The sequence below is a fragment of the Anas acuta genome, chromosome 4 (genome assembly GCF_963932015.1).
Source record: "Anas acuta chromosome 4, bAnaAcu1.1, whole genome shotgun sequence".
Lineage (NCBI taxonomy): Eukaryota > Metazoa > Chordata > Aves > Anseriformes > Anatidae > Anas > Anas acuta.
The window spans coordinates 24,299,710-24,321,381 of record NC_088982.1 but is presented as its reverse complement, the minus strand read 5'-3'; the positions used below and the strand labels follow the sequence as shown (position 1 = coordinate 24,321,381).

Sequence of the window (21,672 nt, the reverse complement as noted above, 5' to 3'; positions counted from 1 at the left end):
AGATGACACCAAGTTAGGTGCGTGTCTCGATCTGCTCGAGGGTAGGAAAGCTCTGCAGGAGGATCTGGATAGGCTGCACCGATGGGCTGAGGTCAACTGCATGAAGTTCAACAAGGCCAAGTGCCGGGTCCTGCACCTGGGGCGCAATAACCCCAAGCAGAACTACAGGCTGGGAGAGGAATGGTTGGAGAGCTGCCAGGCAGAGAAGGACCTGGGAGTGATGGTGGACAGTCGGCTGAATATGAGCCAGCAGTGTGCTCAGGTGGCCAAGAAGGCCAACGGCATCCTGGCTTGTATAAGAAGCAATGTGGCCAGCAGGTCTAGGGAAGTGATTGTCCCCCTGTACTTGGCTCTGGTGAGGCCGCACCTCGAGTACTGTGTTCAGTTTTGGGCCCCTCGCTAAAAGAAGGACATCGAGGTGCTCGAAAGAGTCCAGAGAAGGGCGACAAAACTGGTGAGGGGTCTGGAGAACAAGTCCTATGAGGAGCAGCTGAAGGAGCTGGGCTTGTTCAGCCTGGAAAAGAGAAGGCTCAGGGGTGACCTTATTGCTCTTTATAAGTACATTAAAGGAGGCTGTAGAGAGGTGGGGGTTGGTCTATTCTCCCACGTGCCTGGTGACAGGACGAGGGGGAACAGGCTAAAGTTGTGCCAGGGGTGTTTTAGGTTGGATATTAAGAATAACTTCTTTACTGAGAGGGTAGTGAGGCATTGGAATGGGCTGCCCAGGGAAGTGGTAGAGTCGCCATCCCTGGAGGTCTTTAAAAGACATTTAGATGTTGAACTTAGTGATACGGTTTAGTGGAGGACTTGTTAGTGTTAGGTTAGAGGTTGGACTCGATGATCTTGAGGTCTCTTCCAACCTGTGAAATATTTCTTCCCGTAATCTAATTACAGCTCAAAAATACAGATATAATCTGTGTCACATCAATTGCCAACATTCATAGTTTATCATGAAAAACAAAAGCATTGCATACATTCCATAGAAACCATTTGTGCAAGACAATATTGATTTATGTGTATGCTAATAAAATCGCAAAGATGCCAGCCAGGAACATAAAGGAGATCCAGTAAAGAGAAATAAAGCACAGCCAGATAATTTGACACCAAAAAGGAGCGGTCATGTGGTTTGGCAAGGTGTAAGAAAGAACATTCTTTCACCTGTCAGGGACAACATGTTCAGGTTTTAGTGACATAAACAACTCATTTAATTTTCTTCTTGTACAATGGCAAGCACATCTATACAGAATGGAAGGCCCTGAAGCTATAAATGCATGAAGAACTGAAGCTCAAAAGATTTGTTCGTGTTACTACAATTGCAAATAAAATTATAACCTGCCTTGTTAGTAAAATTTTTGTGGAATGTGTTTAATGTGGTGCACAACACTTTGTCTGTTGTGCTCCTTTATCCTATAATTCAGGTTCAGAGACAATCCTCAAGTGTCTAGAAACAAAACAAACAGAGCAGATGTACAGAAGTGGACCCCTTTGTTCTTCTCTAGTACCCCCACAGTGGTGAACAGATTTCAGCTAGTGGGGTCCTGGCAGCCTTCCCTCTCACAACCTGCATCCATTGAGCTGAATTTAAACATTCCTACCAAATTCAGTGATACAGGATCAAGACTCTTGCCTCCTGCTTCTGCCCAGTTAATGTCCACCAATTATGTCAGCTTTGAGATCCTTAGTGCATTGTGGCATTTGTCCCAAATAATTTTTCAAATTCCTTCCATCTTCAGCTCCAGCTCCAGCCTTTTACGTAGAATACTAGGAGGACCTGTCTACCAGATCAAACAACTTTGCCTGTTTGTCCAGGGCACCCATGCCTGATGTTGGGACGATTTAGCAGATGACCCGTGCTTTCCAGTGATTCACTGTGACTCACTACCATCCAGCAAAATACTTTTCACATATTTCAGCCAAGGCTATTTTCATGTGTCTTTTAAAAGTTTGTCATATATTAGGAAGTGTTATAAAACAAATCTGTGAAGCTTAAAACCATGGAGATTCATATTTGCTGGGCTTAAACCCTCAACTAGTTTGGCACATTATTGTAAGAAACCCTCTTGCAATCCAGTAGACTTCATGGGATCAGGCTCTCAACTATCAACTAAGGCAGAAAACGGGCATCTTTGTCATGATTTTCTTGCTTTCTTTGCCTACTGGAAATTATTCTTTGAAGAGCTAAGTCTCAGCTGAATGTCAACATGCTGACTTTGCCACTTAAGATACAGGACATCTTTGTTATAGACTATCTTCCTGATTAAGAGTGTTCATCATGGTGCCTGTACATATTTTTCTCTGGTGAGGAAGCACCCTGTTTCAGAAATCTCTGGCACTGCTCTGCAGATAGCAATATTTTAGAGAAAGCCATGAGTCCAACTCTCCTTGGAATAATGCCAGCCATTTTAAGTCTCAGAATTAACTTAACTCAGCCCTATTCACAAGATCATTCAGTTACCTCTCAAATGTATTTTAGATGAAACAGATTTGTGAAAACTGTTTCTTGAGCAATACAATTTCAATGCAGCTATTGTGGCAGTGCATATGCATTATCAAATCTTTGGCTGGGAATGAGGTTGCTTGATCTATTATGCAGTCATTGGAATAAGAAACACACTGTGCTACTGCTTGTTGCTTTTTACCATTTGCAGCTCACTTGAAGTGCTCTTGCATGGGATTTTTCCCTTATAAATTATTTGTCACAGTTTTCAAGCAATAACAACAAAATACTCCATTAATAACATGAATCGACACGTTTTTTAATATGTCTATTGCATTCTGATAAGTACTTTCACCAACACCTAGCAAACAGAGATAATGAAAATGCACGTTCTTTGTCCTGACAAGTCACAGCTGCATTTTCATGTTCCTGAGAGAACAAAAATGAAATAGTTCTCCCAACCAGAGTTGAAAAGAAAATAATTCACTCAACAAGCAGAGGCAGCATAAGAGTGTCCATCAAACTTAGGAAGAGGAAGCGCAGGATTTGGGGATCACAGTTTATGCTCTGGCCTTTTGCTGGAGTTCAGTGTTGTTCAGGATATAACCTGAAATTAGATGAAACTTGTCACTGGGTGCCTTCTGACATAGCTCAGATTGGTGTCTCTTTTTCGACATATTGCCAGTGAAACATGTAACCTGCATACCCCAGTGACTTTCACACTTGGCTTTTTGTTGTCTAGGATAGATACTGCTAAGGGTTGGAGCCTGTCTTCACAGTGCCTATCCTTTCCTCTCTTTATATTCCACACTGTAAAACTAGTTTATTTCAAGGAACAGGGTACAGCAGAGGCCTGACAGAAAGTCTGGCACTCCCTTAGCCTCTATCCTGCAATATTTAAGTACTCTGCAAAATAAGGCAGGTGTAGAAGACACAACCTTCCAACTGCTTCTCATGTATCTAATGGTATCTATCTATGCATCTAATAGTAGCCTTGTAGGCAAGGAATAGTATATGTGCCACACACATGTAAGTGAGCACACTGTTGAAGTATGGAGACATAGAGATAAGCTCAGAAAACTGAGCTTATTTACAAGCTGCTGATTTCAGATTTTCAGGTTTCAGTTGGTTCTATGCAGGCCAAAGTCATCACTGCAGTATTGGGTTGGCCAACATGCAGCGAAGAAGACAATTTTCTTGCCTGTGATTTTAGCATAAAAATTTTTACATTGTTGGTCTCTTACTGTTCCTATTATGGACTGGCCTGTGTATAGAACCTTGCACTTCGTGTTATATTTGCTTTTTTGTATTACTCAGTTGATGTCGGTGATAAGGCTGCATTTTCTGAGCAGTTAATTCATGAGCATTATTAGCTAGGGCTGCTGAATCCCATTGCATACCACTGTGATCATATTAGCTCTCTGAACAAAACTTTCCTGAACTGAAATAGCAGTGTGCTTATCTGTCCTAAATCAAAACAACTACATTGTTTTGGCTTCATGTAAAATTTCACTGATTCTGCATCTGTACACTGATCTGGTTCAAGCAAAAGAACACTGTGTGCATGAGCATGTCACAACTGAGTAACCACTCTTGAACATTACGTGTTCCCATAGAGGCTATTAAAATCAGAATTTTGATGGGAGAAAAATGGTTTTATTCAAAGTACCGCAAGGAATAGAAGGAAAATACTAAACAAAGAGAAAGAAAATAAAAGATTGAGCATAGTGCACAGTTACCATCCATCTCCTTTTTCCAAAACTTTGCCTCTACCAAATTCTTGGTGAAGAGCTCGTTCCATTACACTAGTGAAGGATATCATAACATGAACTTGTAAAAATACATAGAAAACTGTTGCTGTTCTATTCTTTCCGTTGTTAAAAAGCTCGGTGATGGTATTAATGATAATGGAAGGACTGCAGGGCTCTGAGTTTTGACTTTGATGATGAAATTAATCTGTTTGATATTTATTTATTTATTGTTAACTTGAAGGTTTTGTTCTTAACAGCAGTTTTATATGTGCCTCTGAATTTCCCCTTCTCTATAGAACCTCAGTGAAAGGAAAATAAAAGGATGCAAGTCTAGGCACTTTTTTTTTTTTTTTTCTGAAACAAGATCTTAAATAAGTTTATACCTAAATTATAGAACAAGACCTCCATTTTGTAATCTTTCTTTTCTAATTTATTAAATCCTTATCTTGTCCATTCAGGTCACCTTCCCTTGGTTTCAGAGGTGAATGACTGATCATTGCAAGCCCTGGACTGACAAAATGCTGCATTAGCTCACCCGGTTTGAGTTAAAACTGTATTAGCTAAAGGTCTGAATTAAACATGTCCTTGTTACATGAAATCGAGCCATTTCTTAATTTATTCATTGAGATGACTGGCATTTACGAAAATTGATAAATGTTGCCATAGCAAATGAAAAGCATTTTACTTTGGCCTGAGGATATTCACCCAGCAGTTTCATGCCACTTAATTAGTGCAACTTGTAACTTGAGGTCTACCAGTAAAAATTAGAAATAATTACAACGAGGTTAATTTCAGTGATATTCCAGTGATTAGCCTGAACCTTCTAAACAGGCATCACGTTGCCCTTGAGAAACCTTCCAGGTTTAGTGTCTCAAGTTTGTCTTTAAAGTTCACAGCATGAACAGTCAGATGACAGATTCAGAACTTTGGGCAAATTTTCTCATGTTCCTTTAGCAGTTTGAAGCTCTGATATTTGGCAATAACCCCCACTGATGTGAAAGCTCCCCCCATGTGTGGAGAGGTCAGTAGGGAGTTAGCCTCCTGGTCTGAAAGATTTATAGAAATGGGTTGTGTTGTAATTTCATTTCAACCAAGAGAACAGGTAGAGGTAGCTAAAATCACATTCTGTGTGATGCTGAGTTTTTGATGTTTCTAGTACTCCCTGGCAGTATTCACACTCTTCAAGCTTACTTTGCAGAGCTAGAGTCACAGTTACAGCCTGATACCTGAACTGAAGCATCTGTAAATGGAAATATACTACCTGATATTGCTTAGCATAAAAAGAAATTCCAGTGGGAAAATAATAATAATAATAAATAAACATATTAATAAACATATAATAAAAATAAATAAATAAAACCATTATTCCCAAACTGAGTTTTGCCAGATTAATACATATTTATTATTTTGTTAATAATAAATTTTACAACAAAATACTGTAACATTGCACTTAATTTCCTACACATAATATGTATATAAATTCAATAGAGGACACGGTCAATTTGGCAATGTTTGATCAGACAGCTCAGTTATCTGATTGCATTAATGCTACGTATCCAAATTCTCCTTGTTCTGTCTTTATATCTCCCCCTGTTGAAATCCAAGCCCTGGAGTCAAATAAGAAAATTTCCCTAACTCTTTGAAATCGTTGGATCAAAGGAATGAATGACAGCTGTGATCTCTGTGAGAAATAGAGCACGCGTTTTGGTGAGCTGTATCTCGCTGCTCAGAAAATACGACTGGAGACATAGCACATGGTAACGGCAGAGTTAGGGGCCAACTCGTAAGTCCGAGCTTTGCATGAAACTGAATTAATTAATGGCGTGATTCCTGCTGTTAATGTTCACGATTGGCCTCACAGTCGTGCCTGGTGCTCGCTGCCATCAGCTCGGCTCCCCCTGGAGCTGGCGCAGGCCGCAGGCCGCGGCCGTGGCTGCGGTGCCACCTGCCGGCGGCTGCCGGGCCCCGGCCTGGGCCAGGGCGGCCATTTCCTCACCCACTGCCAGGGGTTGCTGTGGTGTCTGCCTTGTTGCTGCCCTGCAGGGGAGGCTGCTAAGGTGTTCCGTGTGCGTCGACTTCAAGTGCGATGCTAAATTCAGTGTTTGTTCTCTAGTACCTAAGACAAATGGGAAGTGGTCTACAGCCTCCTTTTTCTTGCCTCTGCTTTACCGTCTGTCCCACTCTCCTATATAACCAGTATGTGGTGGGGACACACCCTGCGTCCAGCACAGAAGTAAAGCTAGGCTTAGGTTTATGTTTAACAAATGAGTTAGAGCTAATGCCGTATCACACCTCTCACCCAGGATTTATTATCGCTGCTCCACCAGATACCCCTTGTGGGATCACACGAGTGAACACTCCTCAGCCACATCAGGACAAGGTCTGGTGGCTTAGCTTTATCTGTTGTGGAAGGTGGTTCAAGCTACACTGCATGGCTTTTCATGGATGCACAGGAATGGCCATGTGTGCTCTTCAATCAGCAGAACACGTTCAGAGAGGGCAACATACAGCTGGGAGCCATAGCACTGTGAATCTCTTGACACTTTTTTCCTGTGACTATTTTCTGTCTGATTTCTACCTTGTCTTTCGGTATGGCCCTTTTCCCTAGGGTCTTTTAACAGAAGTATGTATAGAGCTCAGTCTCATTTAAAGTAGAGCGAAAGACTTACCATTTTGTTTGAGTCTTCCTCAACTTACTGGGTATGAAACATTTTAACATTAAGTTTGGCAAACACAGTTTTACAGATGCATTTTCTATTTAAATCTCAGAAATATATCAAAATGTTAAAGTGCTGAATAGTTAATAAATACAACAAAACCAGTAGAAAAATATTGTGGTTGCCATCATGTAGCCTTTCTTCTGTGTCTCCGGTTGGATGAATATGCCCAGTTTTACAACAGCAGAGAGGCTGTTTAATTAGATTTTTAAATTACATTTTGTAGACATGTGAAAAAGAAGGCAATAGAGGCCAAAAGATACCCTGGCAGCAGAGAAACTCATCATCTAGGCAGCATTCTGGAAGAGAAGATAATTTCCCATGGCCTTACTACATTGGAGGAAGAAGCGTTGCAAACTCTATCACAGAAAGAGTGCTTATGTGAGGACTTCAAACTAGAAGGCATGCAGAGGGTCTTTATGTATTCGAAAACCTTATGCAAACATACTAAGATAGAAAAAGAGACCTGAACTTATTGCAGCATTTTAGAATTCCTACATCAGTAGCTTCATACGCAGTTTCCCAAAGTAAAAACTAATTTATTGAAAATTTTGTAATGTATTATGGCATAGCTAAAGCTCGTTTTTGGAAGCTTTTTTTTCCTCTGGGTAAATGCTATATGTCAGTCTTCAGGACTGGCAGCTCAGCACTTTTCACCACCATTTCATTAAGCACACTTTAAATGTAAAAGACACCTATGGGTCTACTATTTCTGAAATAGAGCAGAAATCACAATGCTAATTGAGAGTCAAACTTCTCAAACATTGTTTCTTCCTGGATGCGGGTCATGAACTTAAATTTAACTAGATTCAAAAACCTCAATGGGTAAACAATTCAACATCCAGGGTCCCACTGATCATTGGAAAATTATTCTGATGTGAATAGCTGTTTTATGGATGATGACTTCTGAGCTGTTTTTTAAACATATCTGAGTACTGTGAAACTAAATGTTTTGTCTGGTACTGATGAATGTATATATCAATGTAATTATCAATTCATTTTAGTATTTTTTTTTTGCCATAGTATCATCTTCTAGTATTTAGCAAGCTTGCAGCCAGAAGGCAACATATTTCTGCCAGAAGGACTGAGGCATATAACCACACTATTTTAACTCTGCATTATGGCACCGTATATTTTCAGGCATTTCCCTTTATTAAATGATGAAAGGGTTCCTTCAGCTGGAAGCTGGAAAATGACTTGTCTTGTTTGTTGCTTACAGTAAAGAAAGCGAGAATCAACCGCCTCTCTTTTACTTTTTGACCCTGCATCTCTACAGCTCGTCCAGCAAGGGGAGTTGTAGGAACAACGCAGCCAATTTCTCCCAGGCTTAATCCTCAAGAAAAACACCTGCAGTCATTAGTAAGGCGAGTTCCCCTTTTTCTAAGGTACTATACAATAGTTCAAATATACGACATTTATGAGACACTCATCTACTGTCTGCTGATTTATTCTCAGTTTTGCTGAGGATTACAAGATACATTGTGAACTTAGTATTTTCCAGTACTTATGGGTACTATTTTTTGTTGTTGCTTTCATTTTCAATCATCAGCAACTCTGTATATGACATCTGTGCAATCCAGGTACAAGAGACTTGATGTTATGAATATGGTTGAAAGGAAAGTTTAATTTTGTTTATTTTTTAACTTATTTATTGGAGTATTTTGAAACAAAGAGAATAGCGTGCCATAAGCAAAGGTATTTAAAATGGCAGCTTAAAATCATTGCCGGTGTGTGGCAATAGATATTTACTATCAATAATCTAGAAGACATCAGCATACATTTTTCCCCTACCTTATCTGTATATTGGTCCATTTCGTTACTAAAATGTATTAATTCTATTGTTATATCTCGGCCTCTACCCTTGATCTCCTTCATGGATGTTTGTTTCTTATTGTTCATTTATCTTATGGTAGTACTCTGTCAGGGTCAGATCCTGCAACAAGTTGTCTATGTGGGTTTTATTTCAGTCCTACACCTCTACCTGCCAATGCTTTGGAATTCTGGGGTGTTATGAATGCGAGTAGACCTAGGAAACAAGGGCAGCAAAAAGGCAACTTACTTGCTTTAAGTTAGTAAGTACAAAGCTCTCTGCAGGATGTGGGTCTTATTCTTATCAGGTTTATCCAATAACTTCCCTCTGGGTAGTTTTTGCTGGCTGGTTTGGTTGTTATCTTTGTTCCTCATGACTCTATCCCTAACTGTGCAGTGTCACACTGGTCTTTTTTCCCTCCCTCATTAAGTGTTTGTAAGACCAAGGCTTATTTTTCATTCAGCAAGCTGGGCACCCTAGTAAACAATAAAATAACTGTCCAGCTCCTAAAAGCATTTGACATTCGTGCACAAGGAATGAATATAAATTGATTTGAGGCCCACTGTGACCGGATACTTACACTTTTTGCCTGAATGCCTTTTATGGCCAAGTGATGTGCAGCTCTGGTAGGTCTTCTAATCCTGGGGCAGGTGAGCTCCCTCGTTAGGTGTGTATCTAAACCGTAGATCAGAAGAAGCCCCAAGGCCAAATAGAAAATACACAAATCTGTATTTTAGCAAAGGTTGGGTTAAGATATGGATCCAGAATTTTACAGTTAATGCTGCCTTTTTTTTTTTTTTTTTTTTTTTTTTTTCAGGTGGTTTGCCCAATACTTCTTCAAAGCTCCAGGGACATGGACATAAGACTCAAAGTGCCAATCAGCAGTATATATTAATTTCCAGCTATACTATCCTGTCGATTGGTTATATCAGCCTGGCATGTTCCTAAATCCAGGTGAAAAAGAATTTTACTGAGGTGAAATTTGTCTTCTTCTCTGCCTACTTCATCGTATCATCAAAAGATGCTTTAGCAACCACTTGACTGGTGATAAATTTATGTGGGTCTTGCCACACACAGTCAGGAATTGTTCCCGTCAGATTGGGGCAGAGAAATCTCCATGCAAAGAATAGGTGAGGAAAGGCCAGAAGCTTATCCTGGAAGCTTCCCATGCCATACTTAGTGATAACATCAGACCCTCTGCTTCCTTTAATCAAAAGGATGGACTTTTAGCATGTGTCGCTGTGAACATGTTTATTTGTTTAGAGCTACTCGATCAAGTGGGAATGGGAGACAGTCACACAGGATAACCACAAGCAGAGCCAGCCCACAAGCAATCTTTGCAGAGCTGTGCAAGTCTGGAACTGAAAAGGAGGCTGGGTCGTGTCTGCCTCAGCCTCACCAGGCAGGATCACCAAGCTTTTGCACTAGGAGCTGATGTAGGGAGACCATGGCTCAGAAATGTCATGCTGAAGGGTTTCTAGGAACTCCCCAATGTCTGTCTGCCCATGTTTCTGATATATGTAAAACACCATGAAGCTGTTTGGGATATTTCTGTTTCAGTAGGAAATTGCAGGTCCAGTGGTTATGGCATCTTTTGGGGGGAACATTTCTGATCACCTTCAAGCAAGAATCTTTGGTTGTAAACAGAAAGGTGAAGCTTGAGGCATAAATACAGTGCAGTTGCACCCTGATAACTGCAGGCACACAAAGAGACCAGGTGTTGAAATGCAGGTATTTGAAAATATGAAAAAAAATATCTGTGGATCTAAATTTGTGGATCTACATTTGATACCACTGTGAAGGAAAGAGTTGCACTGCTTTTAGAGATCACCTTGTATCTGCAGTTTTTTTAAGTCAGGGCAACTTGACTTTTTCCAGGTTCTGTGCCTGAGCTAATGTGCCATCAGGAAATGCAGGGACTTGGTCCTACTTCAAAGTCCAGTTGAAACTCAGAGGTGAATGTGAGCCATTATCTTCCTCACACTCTTTTTCTGAGAGCCCTTCCTTTGTTTACTCACTCCTGAAACAAAACTTATCTGCCACCCTGTTCAGACTACAAAGAAATTGATTTTCCTTCCCCTTTCATCACTTGCATTTTTTCAACTACCACCTTATCTCCAGCTTGAAAGCTGGGATAAGTTTGTGTCTTCATCTGAGTATAGCTCTAGGCTTCCACTGAGAGCACTACAGAGCATGCTTTAGCATCTAGTGAGAACAACAATCCTGCTTCATGGATTTAGCTTCAGTATAGGTAGCTTTGAAAGGTCTGCAGTCAGTAATTACCCATCTTTGTAATATAATTTTTTATATTGCAAGATCCCAATCAAGACTAGGGATTACAAATTTGCTGGCTAAAAATGTCTAGGGTTTCGACAAGTATTTTCATCACTGATGTTCTAATTGTATAAAGTAGATGTGGATGTAAACAGGAAAGTATTTTTTTTCCATGGCTAATAAAAATAAATGTAGAAAAAAGTGAGTGTAATATGGTGTCTGATTTAAAAGGTAAGAAATGTATCATTGAATGTCTGATGATCTCTGAATTTGGCTTCTATCTTGCTCAATTTCACAAAATAAAAGCCATAAAATATATGTTCATCATCGTTGATGGTTAATATTGTTCACTAATTAGTATATGAATCTTTTTAAAGTACAGTAGGAGTGGGAGAATTTAAAAAGTCAACCGTGTCAAATTTCTGAAGAAACATTGCTAAATATATTTATATATATTATATATATACACACATATCATTATGTTCCCCAAGCTCGCAAAGAAAGCAAAACTATTCTGTTTTGATACATATTCAAATAGTGAAGGGGTACCTCCATCTGTAATGGAGTCTTATTCTACCATTTTTTGCTAGAATAAGAAAGACAATGCTCTGCTCAGTGGTAGAGAGTCCCTAATCCTTTCTCTTCCCTGAAAATGATAAATTACTACTGTGTATTTATTGCAGTTTTTCATTATCTTTACTGCATGCCCTTTAACTCATTGATAGGTAATTAATAATAAATTTGGGTTTGGGATTATTTTCATTTGTAACATTACTCTTGGGGAATCGTTGCCAATCTGGACTGTACCTGACCTGATTTTCCAAGTTATTCTTAAGAGCAAGGTTATCACCCTTCAGGCTTCTCAAGCTGAGTTGAACATTAATGTTTTCTAAGTAAGGACCACAATTAAAATTCCTGCATCCTATTTTTTTTTCTTAATTGCATTTAGGTGGCTACTCAAGTAGCTAACTAAGAAAGTTAGTTTTGTGATCTGGCCTCATAACCTTTTGCACTTGCACTTTTGCTCTGACGTAACAAGAAGCACAATGCTATCTTTGTCAAAAGTACAGCCATGTCCTTGAAAACTATCAAAATCACTTACCCATTCCTTAAATCATTGCAGACTCACATGCATGCACACGTGCACACATCCATGAGGGTAAAAAGCTTCGCTCGTTTAGTAGGAGTCATTGAAATGCCGCTTGTTATTAAATGCAACTTTAAAATGTGCCTAATAACAATAATCTCTACTGAACTTTCAGATGCACTTTATGTGCATCGTTTGTATTAACATGCCTCCTCATTTTTGTGCTGTGAAACTAGTGAGCCACACCTTGCTGACATTAAGGGAAGGCAGAGCACTAATTGTGTGGTTGGAACTTGGGGAGAACAATTACAGTGACTCCCAGGATGCTTTCAGTGATACACAAAGCGGAGCATCAAAGCGTTTCCCTTTGTTTCACATTCCCACAAAGCAAAGCCATAGATTTGCTTGATGTATGGTAGTTTTTTTCCCCCTTCTGTGCTGCCTGGAGCTTCCTGCTGTTGTCCCTGTTCTCTGTTTTCATCCCCGTGCCCCAGAGACCGGTGGTGCCTCTGCCACGAATTGTTTACAGGTAACATGTGCTGCATGTGGCCGTGCAACTCGGTGCCCTTCAGAAAATCCTCCAGCTCCCCTTTCTCCTCTGGCAGTAGGGCTGGGTGCCAGCAGCTCCTCACTTCTCATGCTCCAGCCACCTCAGCTGTGTAAGAGGCACAACGCTGCCTTGCAGGGTTCTTTAGGGTAGCTTGCAATACAGGGCAGTGCGATCTGGATGTGGCAGGAAAGGCAGGCTTTGGAATGGTTTCCCAAAGCAGTCATTAGTAATCAGGAATGAATCAATACAGCATAACCCACTGTGCTTCCAAAAGAAGTTATGCATCCATTCCTCTGTGTCCAGAAATGTGCAGCTGACCCTGTAAGCACTGCTGCCGTAGCCCAAATTGTAGTAGTTTGAGCTTTTAACTTTGGAGGTCCCCAGTGATGGTGGCATCACAAATGGAGAATTCCTGAGGAAGGGAGAGCCAGCCTCCTCTCCAGATCAAGAGGAGGTGGTTAGAGACTACTCGGAAGTTGTGAAGCTGTAAACCAGCTGTAACCCCCTCTGCTGAAGAGAAGAGCGTTTGTGAAACCAGTGGTAGTGGCCAGAGCCAATTGGGGGAAAAAAAGGTTGCAAGAAAAATAAATAAATAAATAAATAAATAATAATAAAAAATAATAAAAAGGAAATGATCCATACACCTCTTATTGGGGCCATATTCAATCAAGGTGCTAGAAGAAAGTTCAACAATTTGAGAGGTGGAAGTCTCATAGTCCTACAGAGTCTTTGCGAGTTGAAAGATGTGATGTTTGTGCTTCCTTGGGCCAGCTTCAGTGAAGTTAGCTCTTCACTGCTTGCAATGCCCATGCCATCCAGATCTTGCTGTCCTGTTGCCCAGACATTTAATTCCATGACAAATAAATGAAAGTCATACCTTGCAACCTTTTTCTGTCCCTGTGTATGGTGAATTTCAAGTTATCACTAAAGTAGGCCCAGGAATTTCTGTTGGTTGATCCCAGTTAGTTAGTAAATCTCTCTGCCTATCTCTGTGTATGCAGTGTGATATTATAAAAATAAACTCTCTTCCTGTATTTACCTGTAACTCTTTGTCTTTGCATCTTTTACCTGCATGTCACTACGGCCCTACTTTGAAGTCTTGGACTAGAGCTAATCCTGTGGTGATTTCCAGAGGATCTGTGGTACATAAAGGAGTTGCAAATGGTGCCAAATGTGGCTAGTAACTGCTCGATTTCATGAGGAGGTTGAATGAGATGTGATGAAGAAGGCTGTAATCCAATGCATCCTTCAGATGTGACCTTAGGAAGTAGGAGAGGCTTCTCATTTGGAGAACCGAGGCAGACCTGTGCTGTAATCTTGTACAACCAAATGTAAGCACCTGACGTTGTGCTCAGAAATCTGCAGGCCTCGTTTCCTATGTGTTTAAATTGTCTGTGGTCTGCTGATAGTGAAGTAGAAGACCCATAGTACATGGTTATGGAAGATTTATCTAAAAATATGAATTTATTTAAGTATTCTAGTATCATACAAAAAAGGCATGGCTTGACAAGGAAAGAGAATAAGATGAGGACTAGTATTATTTCACCAGTGTGATGTATGCCTGGTAAGAACTGTGTTTCTAGTAAAGTTTTGAAATTCAGTTGCAAGGCAGAATTACCTAAACAGTGAAAGTTCAATTTTGCATTTTGAATTTTACATTTAAATTTTTTATTTTCCATTCTGAATCAACCCAGCACAGCTCTAGTGGAATAGAAATTTTGAATTAGACCTAGTCTTCATTTCATATTTTCTTTTTGCAGATATGTGGCATCTGCTATAAAAAATTGTGCTTGATGATACCTGTTATTTTAGAGATTTCATTTTCTCATTGCATTTAAACTTATTCCTTCTGGATTCAGCCAGAAGGTAGGCAAGCAGTCAGGCAGAGAGGGAAGTGAAGGGGTGTCAGTGCTTACATTCTGTTTATCATAGCCCAAAAAAGAGGTGAAAGAAAGATCTTGTCATCCCTTAGGCCATGGTTCTGAGGACATTTCCCCTGGTGACTTGTGCTGGTGAAAACTCCATCTCATCCCCACAAAGAGTTTCACAAAATTCCCTGAAATACTGCAGTGTTTGGGACATTTCAGCTCTTCAAATCTGGTGGGGTCTTGAAAATAATTAAGTCACTTTAAGTCAAAATTCAGGAATATTTGGTCAACATTATATTATGGCAAAAATTTCCTCATGACATAACAACCCCATAAGCAAGGAAAGACTGTTATACTACTAGTTAAAGTAACACTATGCCTGTATGTAAATAAGAAATGTTAGCTTGCCTGACTTGCTCAAGGACCTGTGAAAGCACTTGTGTAGCAAAGCTCCCATTGACCGTGTGTGACCAGGAGTGATACCTTGGGGCAGGAAACCTCTCACCCGCCTGTGTATACTGGACACATTTACACATGCAGTTTTCTGAACATGGTCTCACCTGCATTTTTTGGGCCCTCATTTTGCCTGACATTGTTAGATCCAGCACACACTCTTCTTCCATCAGACTAAACCCCAGCTATATTTACCTTCCCGAATTTGTGTAGGATGATGCAGGAGGTGCTATAAGACCTTTGCTACTCCACTGGATTGGAGGAATCTGTCCTAGAGCTGTCTTTGAATAGTTTGCTTGTCTGCATTCACCATCTATCTTTCAACAATCAGCACAAAAGGAAAGAAGCCAAGTAATGCTGCTGGTTAGAAGTTTCCCCTATTGTTCAGTGAAAATGAGCACATAGCCTAAAGCTAGTGAAGCAGTCTGAGGCGCATGGTTACAGTCTGCAAAACCATAGTTTAAAAAAAAAAAAAAAGAAAAAGAAAAAAAAAAAGAGAGAGAGAGAGAGAAGGGAGAGATAAAAAGAAAGGAAAAGAGTAACAGCACATTTTTTTATAGCCCTGAGAAGTAACTTAATAGACTAGGTCTTGTATGTCTTAAGTTTTTCTTTACCGAGGCTTCCTCAAATACTTTACAAATGCTTTCTTTAGCTGGGGAATTTGACACTATTGTTTAATACAATTATGTGGTTGCAACACTGAAAAGTAATGTTTTTTTACAATGAGGGATTTTTTTGTGCGTTTGTGTTTTCATTGTTTGATGTAGGTGAGGTGATCTATACCCAGGTCAATGCTTTGGAATGCTTTAAAAATGTTTTAAAAAAAAGAAAGACAGAGAGAAAGAAAACCCCACCTTCTAGATTTCCTATATATTAGATCTCTTTTACTCCGTTGCAAAATGCCAAGAACCTAAACAAAAGCCTGTCTATCTATAAACAGAGCTATCAGGCCAAAGAGGGCCCTGCTGAGCTTTCATTCACCTGCTTTGTTTGTCTCTCGTCCTTCATGAGAACCATATTTCTGTCAGTCATGTACTTTATCAGATTGGCTGGTTGGCTATGGGTATACTCAATGCCTGCAGAAAAAGCAAAGAATGATCATTTTAAAGCTTTAGGTAAAGAAAATACTACGTATTACGTACCACTCTTGGTTACAATTACCCTGTTACCTAAGTGGGTTATATCATTATTATGAGATATGGCTCATTATGAGGAAGAGAAGGTTACTTCCCTGTAACATGAAGTTTGTGAGCTGTTTGTTTTGTTTTGTTTTGTTTCTGCAGAGCATTAGTAAGTCTAACTTAACAGGCCATAAAAAAAGCCATGCAAATAATTTTTAACAGCTTTGTATTGAATAGAAAGTGTATAAATTTGAAGGGTGTCCTCTGGCCTCTTCATTACATTGTCAGAGTTCATGTAGTTCATGTTCTGCTGAGAACTCACAGAGGCAGCTGCTGCTTCTGAGCAGCTCTGCCATGCCATCGAAGTAATAAAACAGTACTAATATTCACTTTGAAAATCAGATGGGGTAGGGAAAAGGAAAAGAGAGCTTTTAACTTTGTATCTCTCCCTTCCAGTTCTTCCCAGCCAGCTTTTTCCACCTCAGAGAAGGAAAGCAAGAGGCTTGTCCTACTGTTCCCTATCACACCACAGAGTTCATGGGAGGTCACCTGGGACAGCACCAGGGCAGAAAGGACTTTGCATGGCCTGCCAAAGGGTTTGAGGGGATATTTAGACACTTAAAAACAAAACAAAACAAAACAAAACAAAACAAAACAAAAAAGACTCCTTATCTTAGCAGCTGTAGCTTTGCAGGAACCCCCAGCCAGCCTCCTCCTGGCCCTGGCCACGCTGGTCACACGTGCCACCAGGAAGAGGAGGTTGCACTGGGGACCTTGGTGGCTGTGGGCCTGCATCCACAACTCATCCTCACATGTCCCACAACTCTCGGCTTGCTCCAGCTGGGCTGTACCTGCCATTCCTTCTTCTGTAGGGTGGGCTTGAGTCTGGACACCTCTGTGCTCTTACTGCATGTGCCACCAGCAAGGGGACATTTAGAATAAGGGGATTTCCAGGGTTTTATATATCCCTCTAAGCCTTTTCCCTTCTCTCTTGATTTTACCAGTTTCTGTTTGTATTTCTTTCCTTCAGAAGTTTTACATCCCTAAACAAGCATCATTCATGTCTGCTAGTAACAGTTTGGTGAGCAACCCAAGGAAGAATATAAGACTTTTCAGAAAGGCTGTGTGGTTTTCTGTTTTTTTCTTGACAAAGGTAATAGCTAGTATTTGGCTTCAAAACACCAGGCTAGAATGCATAAAAGAAAAATATAGCAGCAGTTTTGGTTTGTTTTGTTTTTGTTTTTGTTTTTGTTTTTGTTTTTGTTTGGTTCGGGTTTTGTTTTGTTTTATTTTTTTCCAGAATGCCTTTCTCTTTAGGTAATACAAGTGAGGTCAGCTTCCAAACATGAGGTTTGTATAAGCAGAAGACTACAGGCCCAGAGCTGAGTAGTCTGTGTTGAAGACATCAGGTTCAGCTGGAAGGAGTTTGCATCTGGATGTGTAAGTCAGCTGAGACTCAGGAAGACAATTTCCCAATATGAAGACTTTGAGACACTTAATGTTGAGACAGCACTGCTGGATCTTTCTGTTCTTCAAGACATCAGAAACTGCTTGGAGTTGGAGAATATATGTGCAAATTACAAGTGGTCACATTTGACTGCACTGGGTTTTCAGTTCTTGTATCAGCCCTGCAGGTTCAGTTTGTACCTGTACTGCTTGCTGGAGTTTGACTGGTGCATGCCCTTTGCAAGACCTCACAGTTAAATGCATGGCTAGGTCTTCATTATTATAATGTTTTTAAATATAGGGTGGCATTATATAAATGAACTGCCTTACTCAGCAGTTTTCCACAAATAATAGGCACTTTATTAAAAAAATTCCAGATCAGCTTACAGCTTAACCCTAGTCATTGACAACCATCATTAACAACAAACGACTACTTTTCAGGGAATGGGGCTGGTGCATAACATTGAAAGATCAAGTCTGTGACTGACATACTTTTTAAAGATCCTCAAAATTAGATACCTCAAATATCCTTGCAGAGTGATGGTTTAAACACCTCCTCTCTGAGGTCTTGCATGAGTTAGGAGGAAAGTCGTTTGTTGAGTCGCAGATCCTCTTATTGATGTAGTTTGAAATAGTTGGGATATTTAATTGCTGGCATAGTTTATAAACTGAGGAAAACGGTCTATAGATAGTATATGGTCTAATAGACAGCAAAGAATTCTTTTGCTGGTATCGTTGCCAACCAACTGGCTTCTTCTTGCACAGGGTAAGTCATTAATTTTGCACTTCTTACAACATAGCTAAGCTGTCAAGAGCTTTAAGCACCATCTGTGCCTGTACTTACTTAAAAGATAAAGCAGGAACATCAGAAAATCCTGAGAATATGAGGGGAAAAAAAAGTGATGCAAATGATTCAGAATACCTAGTAGCCCTTGCAATATGCCATCCTCCAAAATCAGCCTTTGTTCCAAGCATCTGCAAGTAAAATGTAGCACATAGGCCTCATTTTCTTATTTAAGGAAATGGTTTGACTGAAGCAGGCTGTAGTATGGCCATGTTTTGGATAACCCAAAGGTAGATGGACTTCCAACTCTTTTTTTTTTTCTGATGGAAGGGCCATACTATTGGTGGGATCGTTGCTTGGCAGTGTGGCTGCAAGAGGAATTGATGGGGAGGGACCTGTGGGCTGAAGGTAAATTAATCTAAAAAAAAAACTTCTGTAGTTCAGAGTTTAGGAAACTTGTGTATTTATGCAAGTATTTATGATCTCTGCATCCCTTCACCAAGAACTGATATAAATGAATGGGGAAGGCATTCATTTCTTCACAGGAAAGAACTGCTTTTTTGCTGCAATGAAAGCATGGCCTCAACACTGCGAAGGGTGGATTTTTCTGCCTTCTGCAAAATAAAGCCAGCAATCCCCATTAGCTCAAGGTAGTGGCTGCCCTTCATGTTTTTTCTCTTTTCCAGCAAAGCCTCGCTCCTGGAGACATCTTGTTCTTGCAGTTGTCCTGGCAGCCAAGGGGACAAAATGGCCGTTTGCTGGCTGCTGGGCCTGCTCCTAGCAGGTTGCTGCTGCTACCCTCCACCAGGCCTTACCCCCAGGCCTGGCAGTTGCTGATAACTCTTGAATCCACCATTTTCTCTTGAAATGCACAGAGAGGAAAAAACACTGCTCTTCTCACAATTTTTCTTCCTGAAGTTGGTGGAAAATTATAAGTAAATTTACATATTATATATATTTATATATATATATTTTGGAATAGGATATGAAACCATGCTGCCATTGCTGCACTTAATCCTAATTCAAATTGCTTTTGCTAACTAATAAGTAATTTTAAGAAAGTTTACTTCCAAACATTGGTACCAGGTAATTACAGTGCCTGCATACTTCAGCCTTATAGGCTACAGCTTCTGATCACACTCCGTAACAAGTGTATAAGGCCAATCATATTTGTTTTCAAAGTTCTTTTGTAAGAAATTATAACATTAGGTCACAGTATAGATGAGATTTCTAAGCTTTATGTACATAATCTTCCTTTTTTTTTTTTTTCTAAATCAGTAATAATATTTTCAACTTTTAATTGTATGCATTCTCCCATTTTAGAAATATGACAACAGGCCAACCGAGCACCTGAAAAAAGCACAGCTCTCTTTCTGCCTGTCTTTGTGAAAGGTTTTATATGCTGACAGAACACAGGCTGTTACCTTCCTGGCATATTTTCATTTACAGAGTTTCTAGAGATATATTCTAAACATATATTCCTTATTTAGAAAGAGGTAAAAGTTTTGTCCAAAGAGCAACTAGCCACTCTGAATATTTGCCTCTTTCCCCAAGTGTGCTTCTTCACGCTTGCCCAGTTTCCTCTACAGCAACCAATTCCTATTAAATTGTTGTATTTGCTTTTTGTCTCTTCATCAGGAAATCTCTTCTCTTGGTTTATATGACACGTTTTATGCAAGATAGCATTTTCTTCCCCTCTAAACAAGGGTTAAAAAAATGGCCAGTACAAGACAAAATAAATCAGATCTCTAAATACCTCTGGAAAGCCAGATTCCTCCTCTGACACCTTAAAGCTTCATCTCTGGCCATGGCCTAGCATATCTCCACTGTGCTTGTTTGCTTACATCCTCCCTGTGTGTATTTTCACCATGAGCTAGAGATTGTCCCCCAGGGGAGGTGATGCAACATGCAAGTGCAGCATCCCTTCTGTGACTGGCAGAGTTGTGTTTGTCTCCCCATGCTCCAAGTCTCCACCAGTGATGACTCCAGTTCTGTTTATCGTGGGGAATCAACACAGATCTATTTGCTGTCTAGTAGCCTCAATTCTCCGAGATTACTCCCAACTGTAGGAGTTGTCCCAAAACATCTCCACTGCGGTGACTGCGTTAGCCAGCACCTCTTTGAAATGCAGGCTCCAGGTGATTGACTTCCAAGTAAGTGGAGCTGAATGGGTTTAGGCAGATTAACATTCTAGCGGTGAGTGGCAGTCATTCCAGGGAGCTAAATCAAATTCTCAAGTGCTCATTAGCAACAGGGAAAAAAAACATAGTTTGAGAACATAAAAAAGCAGCGCATAATGGAGAGATTTGGAGGAAGCTGTTTTCTTCATTAGACTTTTTCATTGATGGCCATCTCCTTTAAACACCGGGTCATGTGGCACTGCTGCCTAGCATTTTTTTTATAACACAAAGCATGAAGGTGCGGTTGAACCAGGTTCACTCCAAGTTCAGAATCAGCCTGGGAAGGTGTGTGTCGCACAACATGCATTAGCAATACTGTATTTCAGCAGCAGGGTGAAAATTGCTGCGGCTGCCATTTGCTGTCCAGTGTTAGAAGGAGTATTAAACGCCCCTGAGAAACAAAATAAAAGCCTGCTGTGATGATTTCACTTGGGTCATCCAGGGCACTGCGTGTGCTCATAATAATTTGTCTGTTTGGAGTGTCCTAATAGGACATAATTGCATAAATTGTCATGTGGGGGAGGTAGAGAGGATGTTCACTGCTTAGCAATCCAGACTAGAAATACTGCTCTGGCTCAGGGCATGCAGGGACAGCGGTTTCACCGCAGGGTTGTGAAGGTGCGTCAGTGCTAGCCATGTCCAAACAACATGCTGCTGATATCTATGCAGCACTGAAAAGCGTTGTGCCTGGTCCCTGGTGCCCTCAGCAGCCACCCCATGCACCCCCTGCCCTCCAGCCTTCCCCCCAGCACTGGCCTCATCGCTGGCCTCAGCTTTGGGTGGCCCATGGAGCAAGCATGAACCATGGGCCTGAGCCTTACCAGTGAGTGGAGTAGTTTACATTAATTAAAAATATTTACTGTTTTTTCTTAAGCTTGTTTTCCCAGAGTTCTTGGAGTTGTGCAAACAGATTTTGTCAGTTTAGGCAACAGCACTGCAAAAGTTCACCTGTTCTCACTGAAAACATAGTAAAAGGCATAACCAGGAAAGTTTGAAATGATTTACAATTTGTTCTATTGAACTAAAATCAGCTCTAACTGGTTAAGGTTTTCTATGCCCAGTGCAGTGTTGGAGAAACCCCAATTACTTTTCCCATGTCAGAAACAGCAGAGGCAAATCCTGCCTCATATCTTACTCTTGCTGCTTGGTGCAGTCCTAGAAATATTTCCTCTGCAGCTTCATGCTGAGATAATG

The 21,672-nt window shown here is 40.4% G+C and overlaps 1 protein-coding gene across 1 annotated transcript in view; it reads left to right on the top strand.

Annotated features, from left to right (window-relative positions):
- Nucleotides 1-490: 490 nt before the first annotated feature.
- Nucleotides 491-21,672, top strand: part of RBM47 (RNA binding motif protein 47) — a 108,380-nt gene continuing 87,198 nt past the window's right edge. The window contains exon 1 of the mRNA XM_068680180.1: nucleotides 491-496. The gene's annotated coding sequence lies outside the window, so the exon portion shown is untranslated. The remainder of the gene's footprint in view (nucleotides 497-21,672) is intronic.